The sequence below is a fragment of the Bombus bifarius genome, unplaced genomic scaffold (assembly GCF_011952205.1).
Source record: "Bombus bifarius isolate JDL3187 unplaced genomic scaffold, Bbif_JDL3187 scf7180000008023, whole genome shotgun sequence".
NCBI classification, from domain to species: Eukaryota; Metazoa; Arthropoda; class Insecta; order Hymenoptera; family Apidae; genus Bombus; species Bombus bifarius.
This window is the reverse complement of record NW_022884396.1, coordinates 92,851-110,685: the sequence shown is the minus strand read 5'-3', so window position 1 is coordinate 110,685 and position 17,835 is coordinate 92,851. Positions and strand designations below refer to the sequence as shown.

The following is a 17,835-nucleotide window of genomic DNA, read 5'->3' as shown; positions in this document are numbered from 1 at the left end:
AAATCTGTGTAATGGAGGTTCATAGCCCGTGGCTTTGCGTAAATCGGATAGACACTATGATTCGGTTCGTTGCACACGATGTATCGTCCATGTAATATTTAACCTTTCACAATTTCTCTCGTGAAAAAAGCGGCTTTACGTAGAATCGTGATTTGTACCGAACGAGTCGAATTATCGATCGCAATTTCCATCGATATATTAACGGCGATATGTTCTAGCCATGGCTGGTACTATGCGGGATTCTATAATGTTCCACATACACTCGACATCGTTTCTTCTCCTTTCGTTTCATTTAATTTCATTTCGTTTCGCTCCGTTTCATTTTATTTCGTTTCGTTCGTTGCCATACCTTGACGCGTGGAAGGGTTTTTTTCTTCTTTTAACTTTCCTTCGCTCGTGCGTCGAAGATACGTACCCATCAGAGTTTGACAGATTACGAACGATCTTAGCACATTTACCGCTCGTTTAATTTCATATAACGCACCTGATCGAAAACGACGACGTTTCATTCGCTTTGCTGCGATTTGTTCGATGTCTCAGGGCTCCTCTAAAAATAATCGTTAAAGTCTACAAAGTCAATTTCAGAATTAAAAAGGATAAGGGTGTTAGGTTGATAAGGCCCAAGATGAACAAGGCAGAAACGTAAAGAGAAAATTGGCTTTTCTTGGGTGGCAGTTGCACAGAGAGAAGCCCCTGTGACTGAAAACGTCTGCTCGTGGCGGAGAAACCGCACATAGGGATACCTGAATTATGTATACGTACAACGCCGTAAGCCAACCGTCTTGACGGTGTAACGAGCTGTCGATGTCAAGGCAACGAACGAACGGCAACCCTTGCCACGTAGAATTTATTGGCACGTCATAACGAAAGAGGATGCTTGTTCGCGCCATGTTTCCTCGCCACACCTCCGATTCATGATTCAGACCTCTTCATTTAGTCGGTCGGAACCCTTCGTGTGTCAACGAGTTGTTACGGAGGGTTCTGCTATGATTTCATGCCACGTAAACCTTGTTAATACCAAGATACACTTTACGAATTATGTATATACTATGCGATTGAACAATTTAAATGTTACGACGCTCGAATCAATTATATAATCGTACTAAATGCTTCCTTGATTCTACGTATTAACGATTCTATGGAAATGGGAATTATTTGCCAGTGATTTTGCTGTTCACACTCTTTTCCACTTAATTTATGAATTGTAACAAGTTTGGGGTATGGTAGAAGACATGTTGGCATTTTTACAAAAACGGGCAAATAAATAACTATATATGATTTTATCGGTATTTTTTCAAAGGCCATCTGCAGGAGACTGAGATTTTAGTAAAAGTTTCATGCGATCTATTGTATTTAAAACTTTACTTGAAAAAAAACAAACCTTTTTCTTACATATTTTGTCGCAAAGAAATAGTTAAAAGATGCAAGGTATCTATGTAGCATAAATACAACCGACAGACACTTTTATCAAGCCCCTAAGATACTTTTCTCAGTGCTGTATCATTTTGTGTGAAGTATGCATTCTCAGGTTAAATGTTAAAAATCCACAAGCGAATTACTATTCGATTCTGCTAGTAAAAAGAAACTTGAATGCCAATGTCATATTTACGTTGCATTAAATGAAACTTAGAAAAAATAATAAACTTGAAGTATAATATGAACTAGGGAACTGAAAAGCTAATTGATTGCGACAAGTGATTATCAACAAATGTACAATTTTAGTTAACCAAAAATGACCACCTGTTACGAAACGTAAGAGGTGCACCAACTTCGCTCGATTACTTTTTATTTATTTCGCTTGATATCGTTCTCAATGCCATAGGTATTGATTTTTCAAAAATAATTTCACAGATGGGATACTCGAAAGTAAGTTCAGATTCATTCACTGAGCATGGGTTGTGGAATATGATTGTTTTTGTAGCTGTGACATGGCAGGGAACTGACAATTTCACGTACAAGAGGTAATTTTTTAACATAAATAAATCAAATCGATACATCCACATAATTTGTCTATCAAGTTACAGTCATCATCTTTCTCTGTCATGCAAATACAATATGTGGCAGCACTCAACAGCAAATACCACCACTCGACACTAACTACGATTGGACGACGGCAGCACACCCGCAGCAGAACCTATCTCGGCTTCCACACACCAGCACTAGGCTTCCGCACCTATCACACCTATACACCTCAAATTGGTGACCCCGACGTGATCTCTACAGCAAAAGGAGGTGTGACCGTTGATAGCGCTACCGAGACTTCCATCATCGCGAATCTAAGACTATGACAATGCGGACCTACCGCTACGGCGAACGGCCCTTCCATCTTCAGCAAATCTTGACACCTCACCATTGATCGACGCGCAAAAGCAGGTGACAGGATACGAGACGACGACCAAGCCAGGAGTAATGTGGCCATTGCAAAGTTCATGGGTATCATCACCAGCACATCATACTAAAAAAATGGAACATAGGCCTACGACCGTACGCGGAACGCCTCGGGCCGTAGCCACAGGTATCCATCGCCACACGAAGACTTCGCGCAACATCTGCACGGGTTTGACAACAAAACTGCTGACGTTTTACAACACATAGAAGAAACGTTATCATTGGTAAGGGGGTACTGTGGCGGCACTCAACAGCAAATACCACCACTCGACACTAACTACTGTCGGACGACGGCAGTGCAGTGGTTAGCGCCTTGGGTTACGAACGTTCGCGACCCGGGTTCAAATCCCGGCGACCGGAGTTCGATTTTTCTTCTACGCATCAAAAACGGAAGAAAATCAGCAGTACCCCATCAGCGACATCTACAGCCAGCGCTACAATTATCACGGACAACACATACGCCTCAAATTGGTGACCATCCGACGTGATTTAACGTGATATACAGTGAAAGAGGTGACTGTGATAGTGCTATCGACATTTCAATCACCGATTTTAAGTGCGTTTCGCAATGGAAAATAACAATCAGGGAACTTTAGCCAGTCAGATGGTCAGCATGTCTCCCCTGCTGCCCACGAACAAGACGGCATGGTTCGTCCTGCTGGAGAGGCAGTTCTAGGCAGCGTAGATTTCGGACGACAACATATATTAAGGTCTTCGACGTCCTGTAGCTGTTGATCATTGAGGCATTTGGCTAGCGTCACGTACCTTATGTTGTCGTCCGAAATCTGCGATGCCTCGAATTGCTTCTCCAGTAGGGCGAACCATGCCGTCTTGTTCGTCGGCAGCAGGGGAGACATGCTGACCATCTGACTGACGTGGATTCCCACGTCTGTGAAATCAGTCATGCAATAAATGAAATACAACTGGCACGATGAAGTATACGATCATAATACGTCTTCCATTCGAAAAGTCTAAGATCCTTAATAGATGCACCTTGGTATGTTACCAACGAAACAATACATCACGACCTCAAGATACCCACAGCCAAAGAAGAAATATCCAATTATCCAAATATCCAACAGAACATTGAAACATGCGTTTTAAACGAGACAGTTCACACTATCCACCACCGACCGGTACGTGACGTTGCCGTTACGTGGTGCTCCATATTGTATAGCAAAAGTATATAGTAAATGGATCTTTATCAGACCATCGTTCCAAAATGATGATTCTATTCCCTCTGTCGTGTTTTCTTCATTCCTTTGTACGCGACTTAGCGATCGTTTCGATATCTTTTTCGTCGATATCGACTTTTTTCCTACGTGCAAGCATTTCTTCGATTCTTGACCCAAATACTGAGTTTTTAGTACCTATGAAGGCGCACTGTGGTCGGTACGTCATGGTGTATTGACGAATAGAATGATTCAAGTAGCAGCATTCACGTAGCAATTTCGACGAAATGTACAATTGGTACGTAGGCACTTTATTGATCCTTCATTCGTGGTCACTATAATTTGTCATTACCTTCGATACCAGTGTAATCACGCTATGAAATGATTGAAATTTTTTATGACTCACTTTCGTTCAGTATCGTTTTGGAAAAGCAATATGAGCTAACTTCCACTTGAGCAGTCTTCCACTTCTAATTTTTCCATCTTATCGTATTGTACCGTATCGTATCGTATCGTATCGTATCGTATCGTACCATACCGTATCGTATCGTATCGTACCGTATCGTATCCTATCGCATTGCATTGTATTGTACTGAGAAAACTTTCGTCGTTCAAGTTTTATCGTTTCTTTCCGTCTCTTCGTTCTCCTCCATTTGCGCAAGGACGCATTAGACACTGTCGAAACAGGAAGATGGTGAAATGAAAACAAAACCAGAGAACTGGGGAAATATGTAGTAAAAGTAACAAAATGAAGTAGTTTAACTTCGACGACTTTCAAATCGCTGAATACATCGGCGAATAATCGTTGACCGTTTCCGATGTCGGTAGAATCGAGTTCCGCATGGAGAATCGATGCTGCGAGCTTTTTTGCTCGTATACTCGGTCGAAAATTGTAAAAAAAAAAAGAAAAAGAAATTAATTGGATTTACGAACTGCAACGATCATCCATGCAATCTGTAAGTAGTATGTAAAGTACACCAAGTGACATTTCGTATGCCTGATCATCGACGTTTATTTTTTGAATCGCGTACGTTCTAGATTAGTTTGGCGATCGAATTGAACATGCTGATCAATTGAAACCGGAATACGGTCTTTGCTACGATCGTTAATTATTTCATCGCTAAGGACTCCTCGTTATCACAATTTTTTATCCACAACTTCGTATTTACGGAACATATAAATATACGTTGATTAATTAAAAATTATGATATGGCGATACCAATATCGGACATGCTACGATTAAAAAAGTAACAAACGATCTGTACGCGTGTGAAGAAATATGCGAAGCATAACCATCGACGTATTTGCTACCAAATACGTCATTTCTCTCATATTTATTCTTCTTTTCGCAAAGTCGTATTTATTTCCAGTCCTCTCACTTGTTTCTTAACACTTGCATACTCGCGTAAGATCTGGTCGGGCTTCAATATGCCCTAGGAAAAAAGCAGCATTTTATTCGACAAGCGATGCCACGCGAAAGATGCCGTTCCTTACTATTCTTTTTCCCTGCTCCATCGACTTTTTCTCTCCTGAAATTCCTTGGGACATGGAAGAGTGAAAGGTTGTACGCGTACCCTATCAATGTCAAACGTGGTAAGGAGAGCTCTCGAGATTGCAGCACCGACGAATGGACGAGAGAATGAAAGACGTCCAAAGAAGAGACGAATTCTTGGCTTAAGCCGAGCGTACGGTGTTTTCCTTGATTCTCTTTTCCCTTTTCCGTGTCCTTTCTCTCGCCCGCTCTTTCGTCCGATCGAAGAAGGGACTTCGAAACGAGAGAGGGGAGTAGGGTAGAGCGCGTACCTCTCTTCATCATTCTTGAAAGGCTGATGAATCATGGCACAGAATCCGACGTGAAACCCCTTGTTCGTTATCCACTGGCTAATCAAACTCCTACGTTCTCCTAGTGCGCGCGAATCGATTCAATTCGATTTATTAGGTTTTAATGGGTGTCGAACGTTAGCCATTTTGAAACTATGGAAATATTCAGATTTACTATTTATCACTTCTTTGCAATTCTAATATTTCTGTCAAATATTTGCGATGGTTACTATTAGGGATATTAGCTGGAGTCGAGGATAAAAAAAAGAGGATCACGAAAAATATTGGAATTGGAGGGATTTCACGTGCGTATGAACAAAAGAGAAGACACGGATATAGGAACGTAGTTAGAGGATGGAGGAGAATGTGGAACCAAGAGCTGATAGGTTTGACGGGATTTAGTGCTTGTAATGCCAAACTCGACGTCTGGTGTTGCGGTCGGCTTCGACCGACGTATTAGGGAACGGCCGCTGGGATTACGGAGCTGGGGTAAACTCGGTCCCGTTCTAAACTGTGCGACATTTTCAAAGTTACATTGCACGATGTATCTCTCCCCTAAACGTATTAAAACCTCCTATTAGTGTATATACTTGAGCACGTAGTTTGGAGAAAATGCTCATAGTAGACGTAACAGGTCCAAAGAAAAGCAAGTCGAATTCGTTGAAAAGGAAGTAAGAACGTAACTATCTGTATATATATAGCTGGATTGGAATCGAAACTGGAATCAAAATTAAATCGTATTAATTTTGATAACGAAACAGGTGAAACATCATCGGCTCGATTGCTCGACTTTAGTCACGTTGCTACACGCTCATTACGCGATATCTTTTTCGAGCTTTTGTCGACGACGATCCATTTTTGTTGCTTTTGCAGTCATTAACCAGGTAACTAAACTCTCAGTTAACGAGTCGTCTCTCGATTATATGACGAAGTAAAACATTTATGTATGAAAGCGAACTTGAAATCTTTCGAGCGGTTTGATAGGCTGTGGCGCGGCGCGCCGACGCTTTCCCTTGGATTTTCGTGCCCGTCGGACCTTATGCTACGCTTTAGAACTTCAGACTGTAGTTTCCTTCACGCCGCGTATTCCATTGCCATTTTTCGAGCATGTGCTCATTGTAGCCTCTTCGGTATTCTATCTCTATCCCATTCGAAAGGCCTGCATTATAGATCGTGTGAAATCCAAGTGCCTGACCCCAATCGAATACCCGACTCGCGAGAGAAACAGGTACGAGGGAGGAAGAGGAGATAGAGTCGAATAGATACGAAGAGGGTAGATATAAGGGTAGAGAGTAAAGTAGAGGAAGAGGGAGAAAGATGGCTGAAATCCCATGTGAGTAGGATAGGTCGCGGAAGTAGAGTGCATCGATCAATAAATCTCGATGAAGATAACGCTCATGTAAACGCTTGAACTCTACGACTCTTTGCGTTCCAGTCCTCCGTGACAAGTCTTACCATCATTTGCCAATGTTTTCTACTGATTTTTACGCTTTTTACGCATGCTCCGCTAAACTCTGTTTCTTTCTTGCCGCAATAATGGTACTGACGATAGTCGTTGCGCTGTTCTCAACTTTAAACCACGCGACCATTTCGTTCATTTTTCAATGGTTCGTATGTATTCGCAGATACGCTGTAATTCTGTTACGTGAACATATAACGCCAATAAAGTGATAAGTTCATTGTTCAGATCTTGAACCCTATTTAAAAGAGAATTTTTAGTGATTCTTGTCGTAACGAGGGAACGATACTTGTGAACGAGAACTTGTGAATGTACAAAGAGTGGACAGAATTTGTTGAACTTCAAAACGCAACCTGCGATTGATAATCATCGAAATTTAATTGAAATCGAAAGAGGAAGAAAGAAAGATGTATTTATCTTTCGATAAGTATTGGAGTTTAGGAGTACGCAAAAATTGTTGGTTCGCGAAGCATAATTATTGCGAAAAAGTAAAAAACACGGGAAGCACAACGGATTTGAAAAACGAAACAAAGCGAGAGAGAGAGGGGCGAGGGGGAGGAGGGCATACAGGAAGAAAAGACACAACAAATACAGGTTATTCGGAGGAAACATGCCGTAAATTGGCCCGGGAATTCTGCCGCTGGCAGTGCAACGCATCGTGCTTATTATGATTAAGTAAAACCACGCTGCAAAATTATTACAGTAGTAGCGAGTCTAATACGAAATTAAAAACACTAGGTTGTCGTGCATTATATCAACAATGCCAATATTTTTGTACATTCGGTAAATTATCGCTCTTAAGTATGCATGACGTCGTGAAATTTTTGCGAAGCTTCAGTTTAAACATATTTTCGAGGAATAAAGCTTCCGTCTCTTATGAAAGTCAGAAAAATGAGATCTAGTTGCGTGTACGGTGCACAGGTTGAATAATAAATCGTATATTTAGTTTGATGCACATGGCTAAAAATATGAGAATGTTAAACTCGTACTGATCTCTCTAAAATTATAAAGTTAGTAAAAACATCGTTTACGACGTATATCGATTAATCTCGTTTCGTTATCTCCTTTCTCTTGCGCTTCTTTTACTTGTATTTTCTTATTCTTTCAAAAATTACAAAGTCCAATCCATTAAAAAATGTTTATTCTTATTTCACAAGATAATCGACACTCTTTTTCTGGCGTTTCGCCGGCACCTATGATTCTTAGTTTGTTCGAAAGTTTCGTATTTACTAGAATTTTCTCTCGCTTCAGATTTCATTTTCCCTAGCCACATAGTTTAAATTCTCTGCTTTACGTTAGTTTTATCGTTGCGTATTCGTTCAGGTATGTCGAGAAAGGCAAAAGGAATAAATTTGGTTTATCGCGAAATCGCTTGGCTAGAACGTGATATAGGTAAGCGAGATAAGAACAATAAAAATGGTCCCCAATCATCAAATTGGATTCGTTGCAATTTTCTTGATTGAACTTACGACGAATCGTTCGAAGCCGAAAGCTCGCTTGAAAATTTTTCTCGGCCGCACGTGCCGGAAGGAAGCTACCTGCGTTCCGACGTTTTCTTCTACCGTTTCTAACTGATTTACGGGACGATTGCCTTCTTCGTTGCCGTTTTTTTCATTCCTTTCTTCCTTTTGCCTTCGCTTTGTCCCCTTCTTGTTGCGGTTTGCTCTCTGTGCGAAACTTTCTACCTTCGATATCGAAAATTCCACCGTTGAACGTGATCGTTGCTTTCTTTCAAAGCTTCTTCTTTTTTATCAGAACTTTGCCTTTTCTGTTGTTTACGGATTATTGATGAAAGTTTGTCGACAGTACGGTATTCGTGATCGTTGCTATTTTCGCCGCTATCAAATATATGGCTGATATAATGGGTATTCGTATCAGAATTCAGAATAATTTAAGAGCGTCGTATGCTCCATGAATGTAGGTACGTAGCATGTATGTGCATGTGTATAACTTGGTGTTTGATCGCACGATTTATCGAATCGAACGGAATATGTAGTAATCGACCATAAGATCAGACGATCGTCGAAACGATTCGACAGAGAACTTTACATATGTTCGATGGGTCCGCGATCCGATATCCATTATCAAGATCCCGAATGTCTGGTTTACGAGTGTTTACCAGCAGGATTTCCTACCGAGACGTCCGTTAATGGCAAGCTAACGATTTTCTGCAGCGCCATTATTCATCGTCGTTGGTACCATAAAGTTCGGCCACGGTCGGTCGGGCTAATGGCGGGTTGCGCCCAAGTAACGGTCCTTCCCTAAATCGAGTATTAAATCGTTCCGCTAACGGAGGACGATAATTTGTCGCTAGGGGCAGGTGTTGAGTTCCACTGGACTTGCACAGGGCTTTGCCTGTTTGTCTTTGGCTACTGAAAACTTTATGCCGACACCAATGGTTCGACTAGAAATAGACGATCAATTGAACATAATTTAAGGGACGACGTCACATTTGACGTAACGAATAGAGAAAGCTTCGAAGCAGGTACTGTCAATGAGTAGCAGACTTCGCCTGCTATCTGCTTTCAAAGAAGCATGTTCGAAGCGACCCGGACAGGAGAAGGCTGAATGAGAATCATGATTTCTCGGTGCTAGGCTGATCAGTATTTAATCGAGGAGAATGAGAAATCGGCTTTTAAACTCGTTATTGCTATCAGATATATATGTATATTGTATATAGCAGTCGAGAAGGAACAGATTCTCAGAGTGGAAAGAAAAATAGATCATCGGTAATGGGATAGTAACGCTGATAGATCAATCGGTATATGGACGTGCGACGTGAAAAGCGGAAGTCTGCGGTTACAACAGGAGGTAAAATCGAACACAAATATGGGCGCAGTAGCTCGCGTCAAAACTTGCTCACCGCATATTTGTCTTGACGCGGTTGGTTATTATACGATGATCCAGTGGACAACTCGATAAGCACGCATCTGTCCACGTCTACGTTCGAATAAGTTCCGAATATAGAGTCGTGGTATTTCACGTACGTAGTTGCGCGCGTATTACGAGACGCGGATATGTGACATATCGCGCGCACCCTGCAAATTTCCCTGCAACTTCGTCGATTGCAATTTACGGTCGATTCAATTAATCCACTACTAGCTGTTCGCTACTCACCGATCGTTGCGAGCTATGGCATACCACTATGCATCGATTATAATTGCCCGGATTCGCGGTTGTTCGTTTCATTCGACCATCGTTATTTTCACCTTCGTTCCGTCGAACCATGCGCTACCGGAATTTTGCCAGTGAAAAGAGCGCAATTAGCGGCGTGATATTCGGTCATCTGCATTTTGACGTTACTTCCGCAACGGAGGACCAGGCTGACGATGTTCGCGCAGCATTGTTATACGAAAATTCGGCGTGACGTAAAATGCGAACGACGAGATGTTCAAGAATGTCTAATTCCCGTCAAAATTATTTCCAGTGTGACGGATAATGCCTCGTTAATAGCTCGGCCTCTTTTGAAATTTTGTAAAAACCGCGAACATGCTTTCGTTACAACAAATTATGAATAATCGGTATGACGCTACTATTTGGCAGATGTTTATTTCCCGTTTTTCTCTGACAGGGTAACATTAACGCTATTAATACGTAGTCTGCAAATGACAAAAAGCCCACGAAATTGATCAAACGTTTTAGTTTCTGGATGATCAATTTAATCGATCGAACGAACTCAAACGAACGATTCAAACTGGTTGGAGTATCGTGGTGAAATTCTTGTTGGTAACAGGTAACAGATACATAGATTGTTTCGTGTCAGGTTGCAGTAAACGAAGTTAGTGGCCGAGGTTTCACGTGGTTTATTAAACGTTTCAATTTGTCTATTGTTTTTCGCTCTGAATCGCGCTCCCCTGTCCAACCATCTGCCGACAAGGTACTTCTCGTTTATCGGACTTCAGTAGAGCGAGTTTGAATGCCCTTTGCCGAGACCATCCGTCGACGTAAAAACGCGAAAGCAATGCGATGCTGCAAGTTGTTATTTTTTTAGCTCATCGCGCGAACTGAAAATCGATATCATAAAACAAAATATTTTTCCCTGTTTCTAATCCTTTTTTTGGTAGCAGCAGCCGGTGCTCTTTGGCTTTACGTAATGGTCAGTTTCGTGTAACGCGTTTTACGATTTTAAAGATCGGGATCGTCGAGAAAAATGAAACTGAAATATTTAGATCGTTTCGCTTGCATCGAAACCCATTTTAGAAATCTGTTTTTTTTTCGCGAGTACCGTTTATAGCCAGCAGGGATTTTTTTGAAACATGCGAACACCTTGCTGGTGAAAATTCTGAAAAGCTCCAAAACACGTCCGTTGTTCAGAGCTGCAGGATTTCTGGTTGATAAGACATATCAGTCAACAATAGCCATTATCTTTAAATGAAATCTTTTCACCTAAGACCGATGTACTACCTGTTATCGATGCACCGCTCCGTTGTCGTGTTTTAGGTGAGCTGACTGGCCATCGAAGCACCGATTCCCATTGCAGATGCTATTTCCGATAATAGAACCGAGATACTGATCTCTCTTGCTCGGAGTTAAAACGGATTGTGCGCAATTTTGCGTACGCATACCAGCTGACCCTCTCCGAACGTACAATCCCTCGGAATGGCAGTACCGCCAGATCGGAGGGGTTGATACGTTCCTACGGATTCTTTGCTTTAATGTCGTTTATACGGATCCGACGTTATTAACGAGTTCGTGAGAGATAAGGAAGGATCTCGCAGTCGAGATCGATGAGTTCGAGGGGGAAACACGAACCTATTGACTCGACTCGACTCGACTCGACTCGACTCTACTCGATTTTATTCTACTTGTGACTGATCCATCGAATCGATCGGCACAACTACCGAGCGTTTAGATATTTTAATTCTCGCCCGATGTTTGTTGTAGAAAAATGTATTGACACGATATCGCTTCTCTGTTGTCTCACGGACTTCGTATCACATCGTCTTTCTATTTTAATCGATCGCTGTCTATAGCAAGTAGAATTAAAGCGATCGTATAACGTTGACCGATCTTTCGTATTGTACTGCTCGAACTATTGTTAATATCAGTGTTATATTTCGTTTTAATTAATCGCGTTACATGGTCGAATAGCGTTTACACCCGCAGATATTGTGTTACAGTCGCGATTTCGATGGAAGACACAGCGGTGCCTTTGAAATGTTTTGACATCGGTTCGAAACGTGTCGCTCGCGATAAATATGTAAATGCGATTGCGCAGCGAAGAGAAAAATCGTAGGGGGAAGAAGATTTTCGATAGAACTAGTTTCCTATTTCAAAGATCGTTTTGGTAAGGTGCATTTGGTCGAATAACGAAATCCGTGGTAGAATGCGGCAATTTTTTTGCAGATTTCTTGCTCCGAATGGCGAGTGCGGAGGACAGAAGTGCTTGGAGAATGATTCGGACCGCGTGTAGAATACGATCTCGTATACGTGGTTATCGAGAGGGTGACTTAAACGATGGCTGAGCTGAATCGAGAACGGAAGTACAAAACCCAAGGAAATGAAATATTCCACTTGGATATTGGACAGATAAGGAATATTCCGGAGAAAATGATCGTTGCACGCGCCTGTTGAAAACTGTACGATAGGTAGTCGTTCTACTACGTAATTCTGGCAGGTTTTCGCAAATGAAGGAGCAGGGCCAAAAGTCTTTACTCAACTCGGCTGGGATTACCTCGTACGATGTACTTTAGTACGGTGCCGTACAGAATTAGCCAGAAAATCGACAATCGAAACTGGCAATGTGGTACGAGCTTGTTAAACGACAATGCTTAATTCGAAGGTTAATCAATCTCTGTCTCTTTGCTCGCTGTTAATATCCTGCCTTCCTCGTGTCATCATGTTTAGTCGTGTTTTTAGTCGCGCGTGGAGACGATAACATTTTCATGTACATGCACCTGTACAATAGGATTCGTTTCGTGCATAGAACGCTATCGGATGTCATGAAAACAGTAAAAAGCGGAAAATCGAAAATAGATAAGAAAGTCCTACGTTTGACATCAAAGGGAATAAGAATACCGGAAAAATGAGACGAAACGATTGCGGGAAAACTGATTTTGCGAGGACGTGCGTAACAGAGACTACGGCTTCGCTTTAGAAGTAGGCGAAAATATTTGCTCCGCACGAATTCTTCTCTTACGACTACAGTTTCTCGGTTAAAATAGGAAAGACAGTGATCCCTAGAACAAGGCGGTTTCGATTACATGCGGGTCTTTTCGCTGACAAATTTCATTTCTTTTTTTTTACATTTATTTTGCATCAATTTATTTAACATATCTTTACTTTACCATGGCGAATAGCAGAGACTAAGAAGAACGAATGTAAATGCTTTCGTGCGAACTAATTCCTCGCAAATTGCCCGCGCGTACAAGAAACGGTGACACTGCGAGCTGCACAGTCGCAGTTTCATTGTATGCAGGTGTAAAAACAAATGAATTCGTATCTTCTATTTTTTCAAATAGTTTGTCAATTGTTTGAATTCGACGTTGCTGCTCGATGCATACAGCAGCAATTTCAGAAAAACAGTTGGCATCAAATCGTCTTACATACGGTACCATTGTATAGTGAAGAATACGAGTGAATATACAGGCATAAGCACATGCATTGGAAAAATATAAACTTGTGTATATATGTATGTGAGTATCTACTTCAGGTTTTTGGTTGCTTGAGGAGTGAGGAGGGGGAGGGCTACTCCGAAACTACGCGAATTTCGCCCTACGCAGTTAGTCGATGTACCTAACCCTTGGGCTATTCGAGCGAGCACTATATAAGGAAACTTCTTCTTCCTTTTGACAGTTGAATTGGGAAACGTTGTTACGAACTTGATAATTGCAATTTCATTATCGAGTTGACGTATACATACGTATCATGTACGTACAATGCATCGTGATTAATATTTCAGTCAAGGGACTGGGCACTGATTCCAGCAAACGATGACCACGACCACGACTGCGAAAAGTTTTTGTTTAGCCCTTTCTAGATCAGTCCAGCGGTCAGAATGATCAGCGGAATTCGCAAAGCTCTGCCATGGTGGGAATGAAGAAAAAGTAAAAGCAAAGTCTGGCTGCGTGAACAGTTGAATATCAAAGAAAAAGGGAAGGAGAGTCGATATTCGGACCGCAGGTGCTGTGACAACGAAGAGCTTGCGGTAGTTCGGCCTGGCCAAGGCTTTTTACGAGTTTTCAGCGCTAAACTTGCATTTCTTTAGCGAGAGCAAAGGGAGGTGGAAGGAAGACAGGAAGTCGGTAGTGGTGGGCGGAACAGGCACGAAAGAAAGAGAAAGACCAAAGAGGAAACTACTATCCCGCTGATTTTATTCAAATTTTCTCCAGGCGAAATATCCACTTCCTTCGAGCTTTTCCTGCCTGTTCTTTCTCTACGAGGTTCACTCTTTTGCATTTTAGCTAGCCGATACAGGCGAAAATGCGGCGTCAACGAGGAGTCAGTCGCATCGTGCTCTGCTTTTGTTCCTTTACAGTCACGTATACTTGTTTTCTGCTCATTTCAACATTTTCTCGTTTCTTCGCGTATTTCCTCTGCTTTCTCTCGTAAAGAACGCGCCGCGAGTTTCGTTCACCGACTTTGCGTTGCTTTGTCGTCCTATGGTCTGCCAATTATCAGGCTGTATATGCGCCTATCGAAGCGCGAATACTCAATGATATGACGGACGATCGATAAAGTTTTAAACCGGTCTTGGTTTAGTCGTGTATTTTATTTCGAATTCTTATCATTCCTTATTTTCTTTTATTCGTTCCTACATCTTGCGTTGGAGAAAAGAAATGGCGAAAAGGCGATTCTACATGGTGATTTATTAACACTCTGAAATGAAACCAAACACCGAATCCGTTCCATATTTTTCTGTTGAACGCGACCGGAGAACGTAGTCTCGTATAGTTTGGGAAATTGACGGTCCACGCGATACGATAATCGCGCGGAAACTGTTCGGTCGAGCGTTTCAATTCGACGCTATCCGAAGCTATCTTATTTTCCGACAATCGATCACGCATTGTTGCACGAAACACGAATGCACGATTCATTTCCAATTCTTTCATTTTCAGGGAAAGCCCTGTTAGAACAATATGAAAAGTACAATACATAATTGTACTTTGCTCGTTGAACAGCGCGGACAAATAGTTTCAATTTATTTAAATTTTCTACTAAATAAATAAATAAATAAATAAATGTAGTAAGAAAGAATTGTGCGTTAAAGGAAAAGAGGAAAAGATTGCTTATTCGAACGGTTGCCTTTTGACATTATTATACATTAACACGTGCTTTCTTTATTTAATATTTAAAAGGCGAATTGAAAAGCGTTTCTCTTTTTCGATTCAATTGCGATTGCGAGTATCGCAAGTATTCTTCCACTAAATCTTGGCGATCTCGTAAGTAAACGATTCTAATAAAACGCAACGTTGGCAAAGATCCTCGGGATTTCATAGATTACGGTCGGTTTTGTTTCCCTTTCTTGAGCCGAACCTCGGTTTTGAGTTTTTCCCCGGCCGCAATTCAGTCGAGCATGAGAATGACGGACGGTTTGCTTGGTGCGATTAGAAGAGGATCGTCCTCTTTTTCCGAGCAGGAGGAAACAAAGCCACGGGTCTAAACGCAGCTGTCGAGCTTGCTGGATGTTTTTGCCCGTGCTTTTATCTTGGACGTCAAACATTCAATGGGATTAGGGAATAAATAATGCACGAAACGCAACGATGACATCTTAACCGAATTTCAACGATACATTCTAACAAAAGAATCTCACTTGGCGCACGTTGTATAGATTTTTCATCGCTAAAGCTCTATTGAAAACTTTTCATCGCGAAGAATTGCGATTGCATCGCCACCACAAATTATATATATATATATATATACGTATATCAATTTAACAGTCTTTAAAATAATGAAACGTTGAGTAGAACTATTCGTCGTAGAACTCGCTGTCTGGCGGAAGTTTACCGTTCGTCGTCGAGAGAACTTATGTATATAGAATAGAAATCCAGGCACGTAAGGAACATTGGGTCTGCGTTATTAAATTATACGACACTCTTGTGTCGGAAAATGTGGCGTATTTTACGCTCGCTTTATACACTAAGTAAAATAAAATACAGTCACGCGTTAATTTTTCTTTAGTAGAGCTCTCTCGAGCGTTGGATTGTTCGGTTGCTTGTTATCGTAGGACGTGATATTTCCTTTGTTTGTCATTTGCGATTTATCCGTGTAACGCTGTTAAAATGATAAAATGTAAAATCCGTCGAGTTATATTTTAAATCTCGATTCATTCGAGGTGAATTGAAACTGGTGTATTCAAGACTGCGAAAACGAATATCATTTAAAATCGTTTAAAATTCCATTATTACTACCATTGCATCGTTCGATGGATTACAGCGAAAGCGATCAATTCAGCGAGATCGAATCGTTATGGATTACGTACGCCTTGGGAAGAAATTGATATAAACGTTCTATGTACCTAGTTATCTCCGGCTGCACAGCTATGGCGTCAAAGTTGTCTCGTCTATCTCTGCGTCGTTGTAATTTGTGGTATAAAGTTTACTGTTCGTGTAATTGCGGTGTCATAATGTCGAAGGAGGTAACTAGCGGTGCAAAGCCGCCGATGCGGTAACTCGAGTGTTGGAGGGACTGCATTTCGAAGCTAATTATGGTCCAAAAATTCGCCTTTTTCTAGATTAAAAACAATCCTTTAAGATTTTAGACTTGGTAATAATCTTCTAAGGCGAATTTTCGATCGTTGACGGGAAAATTGTAGATTTATTTTGTCAGTCTGCGTATACAGAGGAGACGTAGAACAGAAATCGAAAGACACGGAATCGATGGAGCAAAATCGATTAAGCAAGTTTGTGCATACAATGAATTTTGGACTATGTCCGATAGAAGCTCTTACCACTTATCGTTCGACGAAATCGTGAGCCGTACTTCGAACAAGCATCATTCTTCGCATGTGTTGCAACTTGTGTTTTTCGTTCGTCGGAGCAAATTCCGTATGAAACTTTTATACATGTAACGTCTTATTAGCTTTCCAAATGTAATCGAATATTTCTTGCATTTGATTCTAGAAACGTAAAATTATCGCTACCATGAAAGGGAAGAGAAGAATACACAAATAAATTAATCAGGACGAACGAAAGAAAAGAAATAAGCGTAGGTTTGTGATGTATAGTAATTTAGATGTAGCAAAAAGAAAGCAACAGCATTGAATTAAAACGAGAACGTTTCTTATCTACGAGAAAGCGTGTCCGCGCGTTGTACGATAGTTATGATCCGATTAATTTCACTGAAACTAGCAACGCCTATACAGATTCGGTTGCACTCTGTACAAGAGATTCAATTAGTCTCTGATTACGGATATAAATGCATTTACGAGGCAGCAACGAAACGCGTGTCGTATTTAAGACCATTGTAAAGAGAATAGAATCCAGTAGTAGTAAACTAAATTCATTTGAAAAGCCTCGCTCCAGTATATCTGCTACGATTAGAAATGGAATTTTGAAATACGAGCATCGTAAATGCTACTATTTCACGAACAGTCAAATAGCTTAACGCATATATTTTCTGACGCAATGATTGGTCGATGGATCGGAAGAGGCAAATGGATCGTGAAAGCAATGAAATTGCAAAGGGAATGAAATTCTTTCGACCTACAGACATTGTTCTCGATTGAGTTTCGAATGGGCACAAAAATTTATGTGACGATATACGTGTATGCAAAACGGCATGCGAGGATGAAATCCGATGGTCTTGAATAGATTATCGGATGGTATGCGTCGTCCCCGAAGGACATTGAACAAAAGTGTACAAAGAAAAATAAAAGATTATAACGACACAGACACGATTTGCAAGCGTATACCGAGGTTCACACGAGTTACCCCTAATCACGTTGTTTTAGTTTACGCGTGTCGTGGTGCACGGTAACTTTGTACGTACGTACGACAGATTTGCTGCAAATTCGAAACACAGACCGATCACGACCAACGAGAAACGAACTTCCGA

General features: G+C 41.2%; 1 protein-coding gene across 2 annotated transcripts in view; it reads right to left on the bottom strand.

The window, feature by feature from the left end:
- LOC117207173 (zwei Ig domain protein zig-8-like) overlaps nt 1-16,881 on the bottom strand; it is a 33,926-nt gene extending 17,045 nt beyond the window's left edge. The window contains exon 1 of one of the 2 annotated variants that reach the window (XM_033447116.1): nt 16,730-16,881. The gene's annotated coding sequence lies outside the window, so the exon portion shown is untranslated. Of the gene's footprint in view, nt 1-5,363; nt 5,383-16,729 lie in introns of those variants that run through there. The other variant, XM_033447118.1, reaches the window with a different exon arrangement.
- Between the last annotated feature and the right edge of the window lie 954 nt (nt 16,882-17,835).